At 40.4% G+C, this 18,107-nt stretch overlaps 1 protein-coding gene across 3 annotated transcripts in view; it reads left to right on the plus strand.

The window, feature by feature from the left end:
* The window catches only part of LOC124146681 (protein stoned-B-like), a 149,384-nt gene that overhangs the window by 79,447 nt on the left and 51,830 nt on the right, over positions 1-18,107 (plus strand). The window contains exon 1 of one of the 3 annotated variants that reach the window (XM_046517096.2): positions 146-380. The exons of the other annotated variants lie outside the window; for them this stretch is intronic. The gene's annotated coding sequence lies outside the window, so the exon portion shown is untranslated. Of the gene's footprint in view, positions 1-145; positions 381-18,107 lie in introns of those variants that run through there. 3 annotated transcript variants of the gene reach the window in all.

Raw genomic sequence — 18,107 nt, forward strand, 5'->3', positions numbered from 1 at the left:
GGGGACCAATAAGGGTTTGCCCAATACCCCGACCCCATTCTTTGGGGGTATCTTCTTGATAATAGATCATTGGCTTTGTGTCGCCATGGCAACCAGAGCCGAGAGTTGAGGCAAAGAGGATCAATGAATTGATTTCCTCGAATTGCAGATGTAGAACGTTTCCCGAGAGCTGCTGTCGGGTGTATTAGGTCCCAACAACACTTCTGCTCATCAGAGAAAGAAGAGCTGGGAGTTGTGTTTTCAGCCAGTGCCTCTGGCGTCGCTCGTCTGAGTCGCAGAACTAATAACCCTCACTGCGACAGGGTCGTTACAGCGTTTTTGTCATTACAGTGTATGGGATTCATCTCTCAAGTGTCGATAGGACGCTATGGAGAATCCAGGTAACCTCTTTGTGATTTGGACAAGTTCACGCTTTTGGGGGTCAAAACTGGTGAATATTCATGTTGTATTTGTGTACTCATGCATGGTTGATTCCTTCGCTTTTCTTAAGTGAACTTAGGTTTACCGCTCCATCCAAAGATGGAGATGGACTACTTGTCTGAATCATTGAATCATCACTGTCTGGTTTTGTCTCAGGTCATAGCGATTCAAAAAAGTTGCAGGACATGATTCATTAACATCATACATACTCACTTTGATTTTTAGGTCTCTTTTGCAAATATTTCATCTTTATAAATTTAGACAGGATGATAAAATCGGCACTGAATCAAACTGGTCAGACTGAATGCTCACAATCTTCCATGTCATGTCAATTACATCATGTTAAATTCGGCTGAATAATGTTTTGTAGGATAACAGGTCAGGGTGAACTGCTTTGTTAGCATTGTTCATTCAATATGTATGATATACAGCAAAAGAAACATGAAATGAACATGGCTATGTAATATTAACATTCAATCAGACTGTTTGATAATAATGAAATGTATGCTGGTAATGCTGAAGACACTGGGATGAATAGGAACATAGTAAGCATAGCCTAGTGGTAAAAACATTCACTTGTCACACTGAAGACATATCTGAACACGGTGATGGGTGGTTGGTTAAAACATTCACTTATACTGGAGACATCAGAACACAGTTATGGGTGGTTGGTTGAAACATTCACTTGTCACACTGGAGACATATCAGAACAGTGTGATGGGTGGTTGGTTAAAACATTCACTTGTCACACTGGAGACATATCAGAACACTGTGATGGGTGGTTGGTTAAAACATTCACTTGTCACACTGGAGACATATCAGAACACTGTGATGGGTGGTTGGTTAAAACATTCACTTATACTGGAGACATATCTGAACTAGGTGATGGGTGGTTGGTTGAAACATTCACTTATACTGGAGACATATCAGAACACTGTGATGGGTGGTTGGTTGAAACATTCACTTGTCACACTGGAGACATATCAGAACACTGTGATGGGTGGTTGGTTAAATTATTCACTTGTCACACTGGAGACATATCAGAACACTGTGATGGGTGGTTGGTTGAAACATTCACTTGTCACACTGGAGACATATCAGAACACAGTGATGGGTGGTTGGTTGAAGCATTTACTTGTCACACTGGAGACATATCAGAACACAGTGATGGGTGGTTGGTTAAAACATTCACTTAAACTGGAGACATATCAGAACACTGTGATGGTTGGTTGGTTGAAACATTCACTTGTCACACTGGAGACATATCAGAACACAGTGATGGGTGGTTGGTTGAAACATTCACTTGTCACACTGGAGACATATCAGAACACAGTGATGGGTGGTTGGTTAAAACATTCACTTAAACTGGAGACATATCAGAACACAGTGATGGGTGGTTGGTTAAAACATTCACTTATACTGGAGACATATCAGAACACTGTGATGGATGGTTGGTTGAAGCATTTACTTGTCACACTCGAGACATATCAGAACACAGTGATGGGTGGTTGGTTGAAACATTCACTTGTCACACTGGAGACATATCAGAACACAGTGATGGGTGGTTGGTTAAAACATTCACTTAAACTGGAGACATATCAGAACACTGTGATGGGTGGTTGGTTGAAACATTCACTTGTCACACTGGAGACATATCAGAACACAATGATGGGTGGTTGGTTGAAACATTCACTTGTCACACTGGAGACATATCAGAACACAGTGATGGGTGGTTGGTTAAAACATTCACTTAAACTGGAGACATATCAGAACACAGTGATGGGTGGTTGGTTAAAACATTCACTTATACTGGAGACATATCAGAACACTGTGATGGGTTGTTGGTTGAAACATTTACTTGTCACACTGGAGACATATCAGAACACAGTGATGGGTGGTTGGTTGAAACATTCACTTGTCACACTGGAGACATATCAGAACACAGTGATGGGTGGTTGGTTAAAACATTCACTTAAACTGGAGACATATCAGAACATTGTGATGGGTGGTTGGTTGAAACATTCACTTGTCACACTGGAGACATATCAGAACACAATGATGGGTGGTTGGTTGAAACATTCACTTGTCACACTGGAGACATATCAGAACACAGTGATGGGTGGTTGGTTGAAACATTCACTTGTCACACTGGAGACATATCAGAACACAGTGATGGGTGGTTGGTTGAAACATTCACTTGTCACACTGGAGACATATCAGAACACAGTGATGGGTGGTTGGTTGAAGCATTTACTTGTCACACTCGAGACATATCAGAACACAGTGATGGGTGGTTGGTTGAAACATTCACTTGTCACACTGGAGACATATCAGAACACAGTGATGGGTGGTTGGTTAAAACATTCACTTAAACTGGAAACATATCAGAACACTGTGATGGGTGGTTGGTTGAAACATTCACTTGTCACACTGGAGACATATCAGAACACAGTGATGGGTGGTTGGTTGAAACATTCACTTGTCACACTGGAGACATATCAGAACACAGTGATGGGTGGTTGGTTAAAACATTCACTTAAACTGGAGACATATCAGAACATTGTGATGGGTGGTTGGTTGAAACATTCACTTGTCACACTGGAGACATATCAGAACACAATGATGGGTGGTTGGTTGAAACATTCACTTGTCACACTGGAGACATATCAGAACACAGTGATGGGTGGTTGGTTGAAACATTCACTTGTCACACTGGAGACATATCAGAACACAGTGATGGGTGGTTGGTTGAAACATTCACTTGTCACACTGGAGACATATCAGAACACAGTGATGGGTGGTTGGTTGAAGCATTTACTTGTCACACTCGAGACATATCAGAACACAGTGATGGGTGGTTGGTTGAAACATTCACTTGTCACACTGGAGACATATCAGAACACAGTGATGGGTGGTTGGTTAAAACATTCACTTAAACTGGAAACATATCAGAACACTGTGATGGGTGGTTGGTTGAAACATTCACTTGTCACACTGGAGACATATCAGAACACAGTGATGGGTGGTTGGTTGAAACATTCACTTGTCACACTGGAGACATATCAGAACACAGTGATGGGTGGTTGGTTAAAACATTCACTTAAACTGGAGACATATCAGAACACAGTGATGGGTGGTTGGTTAAAACATTCACTTATACTGGAGACATATCAGAACACAGTGATGGGTGGTTGGTTGAAACATTCACTTGTCACACTGGAGACATATCAGAACACAGTGATGGGTGGTTGGTTGAAACATTCACTTGTCACACTGGAGACATATCAGAACACAGTGATGGGTGGTTGGTTGAAACATTCACTTGTCACACTGGAGACATATCAGAACACAGTGATGGGTGGTTGGTTGAAGCATTTACTTGTCACACTCGAGACATATCAGAACACAGTGATGGGTGGTTGGTTGAAACATTCACTTGTCACACTGGAGACATATCAGAACACAGTGATGGGTGGTTGGTTAAAACATTCACTTAAACTGGAAACATATCAGAACACTGTGATGGGTGGTTGGTTGAAACATTCACTTGTCACACTGGAGACATATCAGAACACAGTGATGGGTGGTTGGTTGAAACATTCACTTGTCACACTGGAGACATATCAGAACACAGTGATGGGTGGTTGGTTAAAACATTCACTTGTCACACTGGAGACATATCAGAACACAGTGATGGGTGGTTGGTTAAAACATTCACTTATACTGGAGACATATCAGAACACAGTGATGGGTGGTTGGTTGAAACATTCACTTGTCACACTGGAGACATATCAGAACACAGTGATGGATGGTTGGTTAAAACATTCACTTAAACTGGAGACATATCAGAACACAGTGATGGGTGGTTGGTTGAAACATTCACTTGTCACACTGGAGACATATCAGGACACAGTGATGGGTGGTTGGTTAAAACATTCACTTAAACTGGAGACATATCAGAACACAGTGATGGGTGGTTGGTTTAAACATTCACTTGTCACACTGGAGACATATCAGAACACAGTGATGGGTGGTTGGTTGAAACATTCACTTGTCACACTGGAGACATATCAGAACAGTGATAGGTTGTTGGTTAAAACATTCACTTGTCACACTGGAGACATATCAGAACACTGTGATGGGTGGTTGGTTGAAGCATTTACTTGTCACACTCGAGACATATCAGAACACAGTGATGGGTGGTTGGTTGAAACATTCACTTGTCACACTGGAGACATATCAGAACACAGTGATGGGTGGTTGGTTGAAACATTCACTTGTCACACTGGAGACATATCAGAACACAATGATGGGTGGTTGGTTAAAACATTCACTTAAACTGGAGACATATCAGAACACTGTGATGGGTGGTTGGTTGAAACATTCACTTGTCACACTGGAGACATATCAGAACACAGTGATGGGTGGTTGGTTGAAACATTCACTTGTCACACTCGAGACATATCAGAACACAGTGATGAGTGGTTGGTTGAAACATTCACTTGTCACACTGGAGACATATCAGAACAAAGTGATGGGTGTTTGGTTGAAACATTCACTTGCCACAATGGAGACATATCAGAACACAGTGATGGGTGGTTGGTTAAAACATTCACTTAAACTGGAGACATATCAGAACATTGTGATGGGTGGTTGGTTAAAACATTCACTTGTCACACTGGAGACATGTCAGAACACAGTGATGGGTGGTTGGTTAAAACATTCACTTTAACTGGAGACATATCAGAACACAGTGATGGGTGGTTGGTTGAAACATTCACTTGTCACACTGGAGACATATCAGAACACAGTGATGGGTGGTTGGTTAAAACATTCACTTAAACTGGAGACATATCAGAACACAGTGATGGGTGGTTGGTTGAAACATTCACTGGTCACACTGGAGACATATCAGAACACAGTGATGGATGGTTGGTTGAAACATTCACTTGTCACACTGGAGACATATCAGAACAGTGATAGGTTGTTGGTTAAAACATTCACTTGTCACACTGGAGACATATCAGAACACAGTGATGGGTGGTTGGTTGAAACATTCACTTGTCACACTGGAGACATATCAGAACACTGTGATGGGTGGTTGGTTAAATTATTCACTTGTCACACTGGAGACATATCAGAACACAGTGATGGGTGGTTGGTTGAAACATTCACTTGTCACACTGGAGACATATCAGAACACAGTGATGGGTGGTTGGTTGAAACATCCATTTGTCACACTGGAGACATATCAGAACACTGTGATGTGTGGTAGGTTAAAACATTCACTTGTCACACTGGAGACATATCAGAACACTGTAATGGGAGGTTGGTTAAAACATTCACTTGTCACACTGGAGACATATCAGAACACTGTGATGGGTGGTAGGTTAAACCATTCACTTGTCACACTGGAGACATATCAGAACACTGTAATGGGTGGTAGGTTAAAACATTCACTTATACTGGAGACATATCAGAACACAGTGATGGGTGGTTGGGTAAAACATTCACTTGTCACATTGGAGAAATATCTGAACAAAGTGATGGGTGGTTGTTGTTAAAACTGTTCACTTGACAAACAGGACCTTTGGATGAGTTTGTGATATATAAACTGATATTGTCTTATATGGTTTGATATGTGTGTACCATACTATGTATTGCTCCTGTGTTATCTGTTGAGATTCTGTGGTAGATTAGGTCGCAAGCAACATTTACTTGTCCTTCGAGGTGACTGGTTCGGGTTATCAGAATCAGTGATTTGGTTGATTGCATGTCTCCATACACAACTACATGGGATGTTGCTCTTGATGTCAATCACTGGTTTGTCTGGTTGGGACAAGATTATTTGTAGGTGCCGTCTTATGGTTAGATAATTGCTGAATATGGCAATGACAAACAAATAAACATGGACCACTCTGTTAGGACTTGACAGTCTGACAGCATCATATTTTATATAAAACAAGCTATTTCAACAGGTAATTACGATAATTATAGATGAGTGACTAGTTGGTGTGGAGTAAGGGGGTTTGAGTGGTCTTTGGTACCACCACTCACTGTGTGAAGTTGACAGTGTTCCTCATGGTAGTGCTGGGACGGGTAACCTGGGTACTTGGGTCGGGTGGATACTGAGTAGGACCCGGGTACCCACAGGACTACCGTGGTCACATGATATATTGTTTAATGACATAAATTATCTAAAACTGTATGGTTACACTATAAGTCACTAATGTTTCCATTTCTTTCTGACTATGCACCCATTCCTTTGGACTTTTATATGTTTGAATAAAGGTAAAACGTCATGCTGTAAACTTCAGTGTATGCATGACCAGATCGTTTTATACGTGTATCTAAATACATTTCGCCAGGGCTACGGTCAAACTTTTCCAAATCAGACAGATTGTACCTTTCTCTTGATATCTACAGCGGGTACCTGGGTAGGGTCGGGTCATAGGGTGTGGGAACCTGGGTAGTAAATTTGGACTTGTCCCAGCCGTACCTTCTACCCATCATTGGTTCTGACCCCAGACCCATCCTCTTCATGATGTTTGATGTGGCAGCACCATTCCGCCGATCGTGGGCTTCACACAAGTGATGACTGACTAAGACCTCCATGAAAGACCTCTTTAGGCTTGCCTTTCATTCTAGAACTGATTGGCATGTCATAACTGAAATACTATTAAAAGCAACAATAAGCTTAAGTAACTCACTCAAGTAACTCAAAATTGCTTTGAGGCAATCAGGAATACGTCTGCTGTTTAATGTTGTCCGTTTTCTCCATTTTACTCATGCTTGTAACAAATCTTAGAGGTTCTGGCACCTATCCATGTTGGGATGTCTTGTACGGAGACGTTGTTCCAGTATCTGGAGCCAATATCCATCCCAGTTTTATCTTATCGATATAGATATTGTAGATATTGTAATGAGAGTCCTCTGTGAAAATGAAATATTGTCTTAGCGTAATTAGTGTCATCCTCAGCTGATCTATTAATACTAACTGTTAGTTAGCTGACCAGAAAGCTGTGTTTGGAGGACTAGTATAAAATTGGCTAGAACTGTCATCATTTTCTGTACAGGTAAGATTCTTGGTATGCAGAATATATTCAAGAACTTCCTGTATGATACATGACGTGGTCAATACCAGTATGAAAGAAGAGAGTTGGCCAAACACACAGCTTAGTCACACTGAGTTGCAGTAAATCAACACTGAACCTGGTCTTGGTGTTTGTATTGCTTAACCATTGTGTAATGTGATATGCTTTGTTTTGTCATGGCTGAAGAATCAATGGTTCTGCCCTATTTCCAATAATCAGTGTTGACAATTGATTTTCACAGTGTAGAATGCAGAGAGTTGACTGGTTAGATAAATCCGTGGTAAATCTTTTATGAACTAGCTAATGCCACCATCCGTAACCTTCATCATTACGAGATTTAGTCAACCAAAACATGGCTAAATTAGGTTTGGTATTAACATGGACAATCGGTCATATGAATTAATAATACATGGAAACCTCAGTTTAGTACACCAGGTTACAATAACCTTTTGGGCCTTTTTAAAAAAACCATGTGAGGCATCTACAATAATGTCTGTGGAAGCATCTTGTCCCTTGATGTTAGACCAAATGGTATTGAAAGTTTTCAGTTTGAAGAGGTTAATGCGATTTTATTTTGGTAATTATCAAATGTAAAGCAATGTTTCTGAAGGATAATTTGCTGAGATGATTCCATTTTCGGACCCCACAGGAAAGGTGATGAAGTTTTGTGCTATTGCTCAACTAAAGTAATGAAGTGAATAAATACCCTGAGACGTTAAATAAACTGAAGAAGTGAAAGATTTCATTAAACTTTATTCTTCCATGAAAATGCGGTCTCCCATGAGAATATCCCTGTTTACATGAAGTGATTACATCAATAGATGAACAGCTCTTAAAATCAGCAAGTACTTATTTCACAGGAAATTGTATAAAAACCTCATCGAGTTGGTACTAGTTGCTTATCGATTCCGGTAATGCTATAATGAAAGTAACGCCTCAGGCTGGATACAGCCTCATCTTTACTGGCAGGTCACCTTTGCCATTTCAATATAGAGTTACCTCCCTTTCTTTGTGCTCTTCAGGAGCTTATACAACTTATTGATTGGCTGATGAGCATCCTGAATATTTAGTGTGTGCTAAATACTTGATGTCTGCATTATGATAAACATGTTTAATGTATATTTGTATTAGGGCTTGATGATGATTGGGTCTTGGTGCTGAATATTAAGCTGAGTGCAACAGTTTCATTGTATTTTTCAGTGCAATGAGATCAGGTTCAGATGAAGATACAGTATCTAAGTGACGATTATATTTAGTTCATTTAATGAATTGGGCACTTCTAAAAATATTCTGTGAAAAGCAAAAAACACATCTTGTGATCATATGTACACAGGCAAAAGTCTTAGTTCAGACCTTATTGTCTGTATCCCGACTTGGGCACTTTTACCTCTAAATACTGAAAATACTGAAGCAGCAAATCTCAAGGACCACAGCTCCCCGTGATTTCTGACACTGTCAATAATTTCTGATTGGAGCATTTACATACATTGTACATGCAAAAGGTTGGGTTTTTTTATATCCATAGGCAACTTAAGCCACTGAGCCCAAGTCTAGTAAAATTCTGTTCAGTCTAGTAAGCTCAGCTATAGTAATTCATATTCTTACACTAAACTCTACTCTAGCCATGTTTTGGCTGGTGGACTTGAATGTTTTTGGCACAGACTGTACCTATGCAGCATTAGAAATTGGCACTAGTCCTAAAGTCCTTGCCAAACTGCCCAGTACTTAAGGTATCATAAAGACTAGTAGAAATTTGCCATTTTTCAGTGTTTTGCTATATGTTATCATTATTAGGACTAGTGGACTAAAACTGTTAGTTTGTGTTGCTGCTATGGTTTGTTAAAGGGGAAGTGTACACGCAAAAATCACTTTCCTTCTTTTTCTAAACAAAACGCAATTTTAGAATTAGTTAGTATCTGTGTTTGAAAATATACACTCATTTTTTTTCACAGTGAAAGTAGGAAGCTCACAATAGTGTTAAAATGATATGTCGTTATGAGGCCTTCGTTTTACGAGCGAAATAGGCCTGAGTTATCCCCCTTAGATGATGACGTAATTGGTGCCAATTCAACTGGGTCCCTGTCTATTCTCAACGCAAAAGTTATCAAGGACCAGTTTGCGGTAAAACAACATGGTCTACGACACACTCCGGTGCAGTGGTGACTCAGCATAACACAATTCTGGCTGGCATCTGAGACGCTAGAATCACAAAACTGTACCTACACCACGTGAAGCGGCTCTAACAAAGCATGATGACGTCATAATGTTTATCAATTGGCACCAATGACGTCATATTGCAAGGGGCATAAGCCATGGTGTTTTTGTTATGGAAATAGAACACTTGGTAAATGTGAAAAATATAAATCGTTTTAATGCAAAAAATATGTTAATTAAATATGATGTTTTTATATTTTTGTCTATGACACTTCTATGTTAACACTTTTAATGTGGAAAAAGTACAAGAAAAATTGGTTCATTTCCGTGTGAACTTGCCCTTTAATGCAGAAATATGGTAGCAGTTTTACTGGAAATGGTTCCATGTGGATGAACAAAGCTTTTCTACACCAGGTTGTTATGTGGTCATTGTCAAAATCAAACTGAAAATTCTGTTTTCGACTTTTGCAACAACATTAATAATCTTGTCATAGGAAATTGTAAGTACTGGTACATTGTATATTGGATTATTTACAAGGTCAAACTTGACAGGTCAATCTAGGTTAATCCTTGTGCAGAAAAAAACAATGTCTGTCAAGGACACCTAATGATATGCTATGTCAATAGAATGCTTGGATATATACATTCTGCTGATGCTGCATTTTTTCAGCTTAATCCCCTCGTGACATGTCCATCACAGGGATAGAAGCCCAATTTTCAGCCAGTCAGCACCATGTGACTTCCATGACCAAATTGTTCCTTAGCTAAAAGCCTATGCAGACTAGACCTAGTGTCTTTAATATGAGATCAAGCCAAACTGAAGCAAGCTGATCGATTTAAAGGATAAAGATCCTATGATCCTGGCTATTTTCATCTACAGCACTTGCAGTTTGGTGATTAATATGGACAGGCTCAGCAAGATGATATTCTAGTTTGCCTATCACAGTTTAGCTGTGATTGAATAAAAGGAGAAGGATTGCAAATCAGATTAAAGATGCCTGGTTGCTGCAGAATTAATGTGTCATTTGGTAAATCAGGTTTGGCTTTGTACGTATCATGGGACAAGTTTAGAGATTGTGGATTTGACTTATGATCTATTGGAGAATTGACTGTACCTGTTTCTTGACATCATTTTCAGTAGATATTAGTGTTAATGCATGGACTTTTATTAGCCTACAGTACAAAATTTACTAGACAGAAAGAAATGTTACTGGACTTGGTCTACAGACAAGTGGCTAATGTCACAGACTGTTGGTATGTTTCATTTGACCTGGTGTTTGGTTCTGACTCTTTTCATCATGTGTCATTAATAATACAATTTAGGATTAATATGATCAAGGTATGAATATTGAGTTCAGATTATTTAGATATTTTTCATGAGAATTTAACTCTTGCAATATATCCTGTCTGATTTCAATTCTTTCATATATATCTGAACATGATGCAATGTGTGAAGATGAGTGAGTGGGTGAGTTGTGTGCTGACAGTATTCCAGTTATATCACGGAGTGTCAGCTTAATGTGGGAGGAAAGGCCGAAGTAATGCAGGTCCTAGACGTTTACCACTTCGGTGAAACCCATGAGCACAGGTATGGTGCTGACAAACCTAGAAACATAATCGGGGTGAACCAGGATTCAAACCCACAATGCGCAACTCTGCACATCGAATTACGGTCCCTTAGACAACTGGGCCACCCGTCCCCCTGTGTGAAGATGAGGATTAGGTGGATACAATGGTTGCTAAGTGTGGATATTACAGGAAATGAGGACTCATCTATCACCATCTACAACTCTCATCTATGACCTTCAACTGGTCACTGACTCAATGATAATTCACACAGTGTCCGTACTCCAATGTCACTAAATAATTCAAAGCTCTACTAACGCTGGATATTATCAAGGTGCTTCTTGTTTTATCTAGGCGCTAAGTTGCTCTGTAATTGATTTAAGGTCAGATGTCTTCAAAATGAGGGTCTTTAGGTGGAAGCCTTTGTTTTCAACACTTCGGCCCAGAAACTGCTGAAGGATTATTTAAGTGTTTTGATGATGCATGACTTCTAAACATGGTTCATCCTGAGGTTGTTTTCAGCACCAATGGTGTCATAGTGTGTAATCTGACTGCTATTGTAGTAAGGCTATGTTGAAATAAGGGTCAGTTGGAAAAAAGACCCTCCTACAGACCTGTCACAAAATAACATCACAAAAGCACTGATACAGCTCATTGGTAAAGAGTGATGCATTTGTGATCAGAAGTTAACTTATATGTTTTAGATGAATGTCAATAATCTTCAAGGTAGTTTGGTTTTTGTAAGATGGTTATGGTATCACAACACCTGGTCATTTGAAAATCTTCCATATGTATACATGTTTAGTTATGCTTCAAAAGAGGGATGAACATCCTTGGACTCCCTATTGTCCCCTCTGGACCACCACTTTATTTCATGTCAAAACCCGTCACGCCGAAGACCCGGGTTCGAATCCCGACATGGGAACAATGTGTGAAGCCCATTTCAGGTGTCCCCTGCCGTGATGTTGCTGGAATATTGCTAAAAGCGGCGTAAAACCAAACTCACTCACTCATGTCAAAACCAGTTGAGCACAGCCTCACCATGAGGCTGTTCTTGTTATTTGATGTTTCAAATCAGCATTCGGACATTGCACAATGATTGACTTTGTAAGGAGGTTCAGTTCATAGCATCATGCTTCCTTGCTTCATATGTCCTAAACTGTATCAAGAACAAATAGACACCACGACTCAGAACAGCATGGAGAGCAGCCATTGTGAGAGTGTATGGCAGTGGCACCAGTGAAACGCTGACTGCACATGCCCAGATAATCAGCCTGTTTCCTCACTCCCCTGGCTATTGAACTGGCAAACACAGGAGGCAGGGTTGACCTTCAGTACTCACCAGAGGTCTCATTGATTTCACCAGCATTTTGCTGCTTCAGTGGGCCTGATATCCCTCAAGTAGGTGTTCCTAGATGGGCTGTCTAATGGGGGAAAATATATGGCGGCAGTTTTTTTATCTTGAAGTCTTCAGATACATGTTGAACAGTTTAAAATCGAAACTGATTTTAGAACCTCTCATTATCCTTTCTCTTTCACATATGGGTGGTCAATTTATCTTGGACACTGAAATTTGTTGACAGTTGTGTTCCTTAGGTGTACCAGAAACCTATGGTTGTGGATTTGAATGTCATCTTCACCCTGATTATGTTTCTTGCGTGGTCAGCACCCTGCTTATGGGATTTACCAAAGTTGTAAATGTCTGAGACCTGCATGAATATGGGTTCCCTTCCACATCAAACTGACAATCAGTTGTATGACTAAAGTACTATTCAAAGTTTTCCTCACTCTTTCACATACACAGTCTTCCCCATCTTCTAACCACCCCACCCCCCGTAACACAGCACTCCATTCCACTCAACCTCACACCACATAGCGATTTATGGACTTGTTGGATTTTGTTGTAGCCAGATTTGATCAAGGTAAAAGATTATTGGTTATTTATGCAAATTTGTTTGAAAGGCGTTTTCATTTTCCTGAATCCCTCTATCTATCTATCATCTTCAAGAAATATTTCTTACCATTCAGTACACCTTCTTTTGAAAATACAAAGGCTATGACTTCAGTAAATTTCAAAGCAAACCAAAGGTATTCACTGTGATCTGTTGCAGCTTTGATGGTGGGGGTTGATTCTAATGGCAACTTACAAGTAACCTTTACCAGGATAGACAGGATCACAAACACAATGACAAGAACTGACAGTTTATGACACCTTGCAGAACTTCTGTCTTAAGAGAGCCATTCAGTTGTCTACATAGATTATTTACTGCACATTTCACAGGCTCTCGTTAAGTTCTTGGCAGAACACCAACATCGTCACCATCCTGCATCAATATCTGTGTAATGGCCCTGTAGCATATCGGGGCTGTGGGGTAGCCCAGTGGTTAAGGCGTTCGCTTGTCACTAGACTAAGACCTGGGTTGGATTCCCCAGATGGGTACAATGAAGCTCTCATGTCCCATGTCCTGATGTTACCAGAATATTGCTAAAAGACAGCCTAAAACAATACTCAAGTAACATATTGTTTACGCCTCTGCAACCAAAACAACCAAAACTGAGTATTCTCTTGTGGTAGGGACAAAAAAGAATTACCCTTAGGGATGTATTTCTCGTTCTGAAATTGGCATGCACTGCCATTACAGAGGAATACATCAGCTGGTAACTGGGGATGCTGCTGCGGGATGAGGTAGCATCATTGTCCAATTTTTACCTGTAGTATCACTATGCAGGTGAAGAATACGGCTATGAGGTCATGCAGGTGGAATCACTATGCAATAACTAAGGCCGTATTTTGCTATTTTATTGGTTTTCATACTGTCTTCGAAATAAGTACCTGCCTGAAGGCCCATGGATGGTAGATCATTGTTTCAAATTTATATGGTTCATTATGGCCTGCAGTAAATTAGTGTGTCAATTTACTTGTCACATTAAGCTGCAGTTTTGTACACCAGGTCCTGAAGAATTTGGTCAGGGCCTGCAGCTATTACAGTCTGTGGGTCCTGATGGTGGCCTGGTAATTTATATAATTTCATTTATATTTTACACTGTTTACAAATATATTTTCTTCTCAAAATCTTTTGTCATTGGTAAAAAATATTAAAAAGCTATTTTATTTTTAATTATGGAATTAGTGATTGAGTTGAGTGACTCAGTAAACAGCTCAGTTATATCCTGTTTGTCAGCTTAATTTGTCAGGTTGGCTCAAAGTGATGCAGTTCTCAGAAGTTAACCACCTTTCATGAAACCCAGAATCACTAGTATGGTGCTGACAAACTAAGAATCATATTCAGGGTGACTATGGAATTCAAACCCCACAATCACAGGACTTTTGCACACCTAAGTGAGGCAATGCTGCACAGTGAATTGTGGTGGTGAATGTCACTCCAGTCCAGTACAATTACTGAAGAAAACATCAGATAGCAAGTGGATAGTGCTGCCATTACTTAAGTAGACTCCACAAGATCAAATGAAGATATATTATTGGAAGAAAGCTATTAGCTGTGCTTTGGTTTGTGAGTGAGTTATGGTAACGTCTCTGTCATGAATTTGTTCCTCAAAGCAATCATGGTCCTACAACTACGCTAAGTACATATTAAGTATGCCACTTACCATTCCAGATCAATTTGTCGTGGGCCCAGTTCAGGTAGTTAGGTATTGGCAATCTTGATGGATGGTTTGCTCCTGAGCTGGATAGGATCTAAATCTGGTCAGCAACCATTGCTATTTGATCAGAATGGTGGACAGTAAACGACAGTGAGACGAAATCTGAACCTGATCGAATGTGTATACAATCTTGATCTGATCAAATGTATGTATACGATCTGCATCTGATCGAATATGTGTGTCCTTGTGGATAATATTTACAGAGATAGCATAATTATGTGATGCACATAATTTCTGTATGGGGATTCAATGGCTGAATTTGCTCCCTGAATAGATTCCCTGTCTACTAGTACCAAATGCAAGTGGTAAGAGCAGACTAAAATTATGGTATAATGTCTGGTAACCCTGGTAACCCTAATTGCATGGTTCATTGATCATGATATCAACCACTAGTTCACCTTGCACAACTTTGGTTATCTACAGCTTAGCTGTCATGATATAACTGAAATATTGTACACTGTGATGAAAAAAGCCAATATTCACCCATATATTCCTACATTTTATAAGGTGGCACAGGTGGCCCAGTCGTCTAAGGCGCCGCGATTCACTGTGCAGAGTTGCGTCCCTTGGACATGCCCGAAACCTATGATTGTGGGTTCGAATCCCGGTTCGCCCCAATTATGTTTCTAGGTTTGTCAGCACCATACCTGTGCTCGTGGGTTTCACTGAAGTGGTAAACGTCTGAGACCTGCATCACTTCGGGCTTTCCTCACACATTAAGCTGACACGCCACGATATAACTGGAATAATGTTAAAAGCGGCGTTAAACCCAACTCACTCACTCACTCACTCACTCACTCACTCACTCACTCACTCACTCACTCACTCACTCACTCACTCACTCACTCACTCACTCACTCACTCACACACTCACACACTCACTCACTCACTCCATTTCATAAAACCTCAGAACCTCAGCTATGCTGGGCAGCCTGCAATGTAATGCTTCCCTGGGAGGGAAATTAGATCCATCTTGACAGTCTTCCCAGTGGACTCAGCTTCAAACTGGGAGGCCTCAGAAGACCATTGCTTTGATCACGCTGTTACACTTTCTAGACTTATGGCAATTTTCTCAGAGGAAACCTTTCAGTTGTATTTGAAGTGAGTATCGGACCACAGTTGTCCGCTTCTGTTTGTTCATCTATGGCGTCACGTAGCTCCCTCACCTCCCACATTCCTCCACAGAATGTGTCAGCAGATCTTATCTGGTTGGCTGTCCATTGATCCTGCTTCATTCCCACATCAAAGAGTCTAAATAGCATTGTGACAATGACAAATTAACTTAATTCTGCAGAGAAGGGTGTTTTGACCAGTACAAGGGAATCCATCCCAGTGTTTGATGCTTCCTGTTTGGTTATAGCATTAACTTTGCCCAAGTCCTTCGGCCAATGCTACTGTTTGCATCTATTGGAAAGGGCTTGGTATTGATTGCAATTACAGATTAAGCTGCTTAGGATATTTTGAGTGATATTTAGCATTAAAAATATCTGCACATCATGGAGGTGGGTGCAAATTTGGAGACATTTCAAGTTTCACCCCCTGGAGGTCCAGGTTCGAATTGGTTCTTTACTAGTGCTCACCCCTCTATTCACATTAAAAGAACAAGCTCCCATGGGGTACAGACCATATGGTGGACACAGTCACACCCTAATTGCAGCTACAGCAATATTACCACACAATGACTTGTCAGCCTACTGGTGAGAGGAAAACAAACCCTGCAGACTTGCTGACACTGGGAACACAGTGGGGCATTGACACGATGGCTATTTGCACTCTATCAACATGTAGTTTTCTGCTGCATTCCTAACAATTTGATAGCACCATATTCGTTGATGAAGTTATTGATATTTTCAATCCCACATATCAGTGATTTTATTTTCTATTAAATATCCCAAAACCCATTGATACTATTTGCTTGAAACCTCCTTACAGCTGAAAATAGGTCCATGGCACCTAAATGTCATTCATTGACATTAGGGGTCCAATAATGAAGGTTTTTATGACATATATATGGAGATTGCATGTATAAGTATATCATGCACAGTCATCTGAAGAGCATGTAGCATTAACTGTGTGTGGAATATTCCCTGTGCATGGAGAGTTGCCACCAGGACTTGCTGGGGTTGCAGTCCCAGCCTCTCTCCCTGGATGATATCGTGAGAAGATCAATATAATACTGGGGAAAGACATAAACATGTGTCTCCCTTGGGACATCTCTGTCAGCTTAGTGTCCCCGTTAATTTATGTATAGATTCTTTCTATTTCAGGAGAGACTTAGTTTTTGGTGTTTAGGGTTATTTGGACACCAAGTCTACTGTCATAAACTACTTTTGATGTATTTGAGGAGATATGTTATGTAATTTGAAGCCTTTCAGCTGCCTTTGGTATGGTGTGAATGACAACTATTGTTGAAGGACATTGGTTATGGTCTCTAGTGAATGAGGTTATTTGTTATGGACCACTTAAATGATTTACGGTTTGATTTTAGTTTGTATGGTGTTGCAAGGTACTAGAATTCTTTGAATTTTAAGCATGATCACTGCAAGGTTTTGGAGCAGACTAACCATTGTTTCTTTAGATCCATGCTGCTACTGGACACCAACAATTTGGTAATCACACCTGTATCTTACTTTATGGCCCCGCCTCTGTGGTCAAGTGGTAGAGTCTGTTTTGAGTATGGAAGGTCATGGGTTCGATTCCTGACTGAGATATACCTAGTTTCTGATATGGTCTTGTCACCGCAATATCCATGCTCATGGGTTTCACCATTGTCAAGGGCCGGCATCACATTGGATTGGCTTAGGACATTATGCTCACATTCTACAATATCCTCCCATTCTGGGATGGAATTGAATACTGTACCATTAAACTCATCTTCTCTATTTTACAATTGACGGGGTCCCTGTTTGAGGTGAATTGGTAGATGACAATGTTTGCCCTCTAATCCCGGAGGTGTAAAATACTAGGCATTTACAGGTCATTAACCTGTATGGACAGGTTGCGTAGTGTCCAGAGAAGACTACTTTGCCACGATCCAGCCTTTACCACAATATAATATGTGTGAACCAATGTCTGATTTAGATGGGATGTCCGCATTAGCCCCAGTGTCATGATTTCCCAGAAGTCACCAGGAGCACAATCACACTTCCTGTCTAGAAGTCATATACTGATAACCTACAAAACCTACAAATGTATAAAGCTCTGCTCTCT

The sequence above is a fragment of the Haliotis rufescens genome, unplaced genomic scaffold (assembly GCF_023055435.1).
Source record: "Haliotis rufescens isolate VD_foot unplaced genomic scaffold, xgHalRufe1.0.p SCAF_3, whole genome shotgun sequence".
Lineage (NCBI taxonomy): Eukaryota > Metazoa > Mollusca > Gastropoda > Lepetellida > Haliotidae > Haliotis > Haliotis rufescens.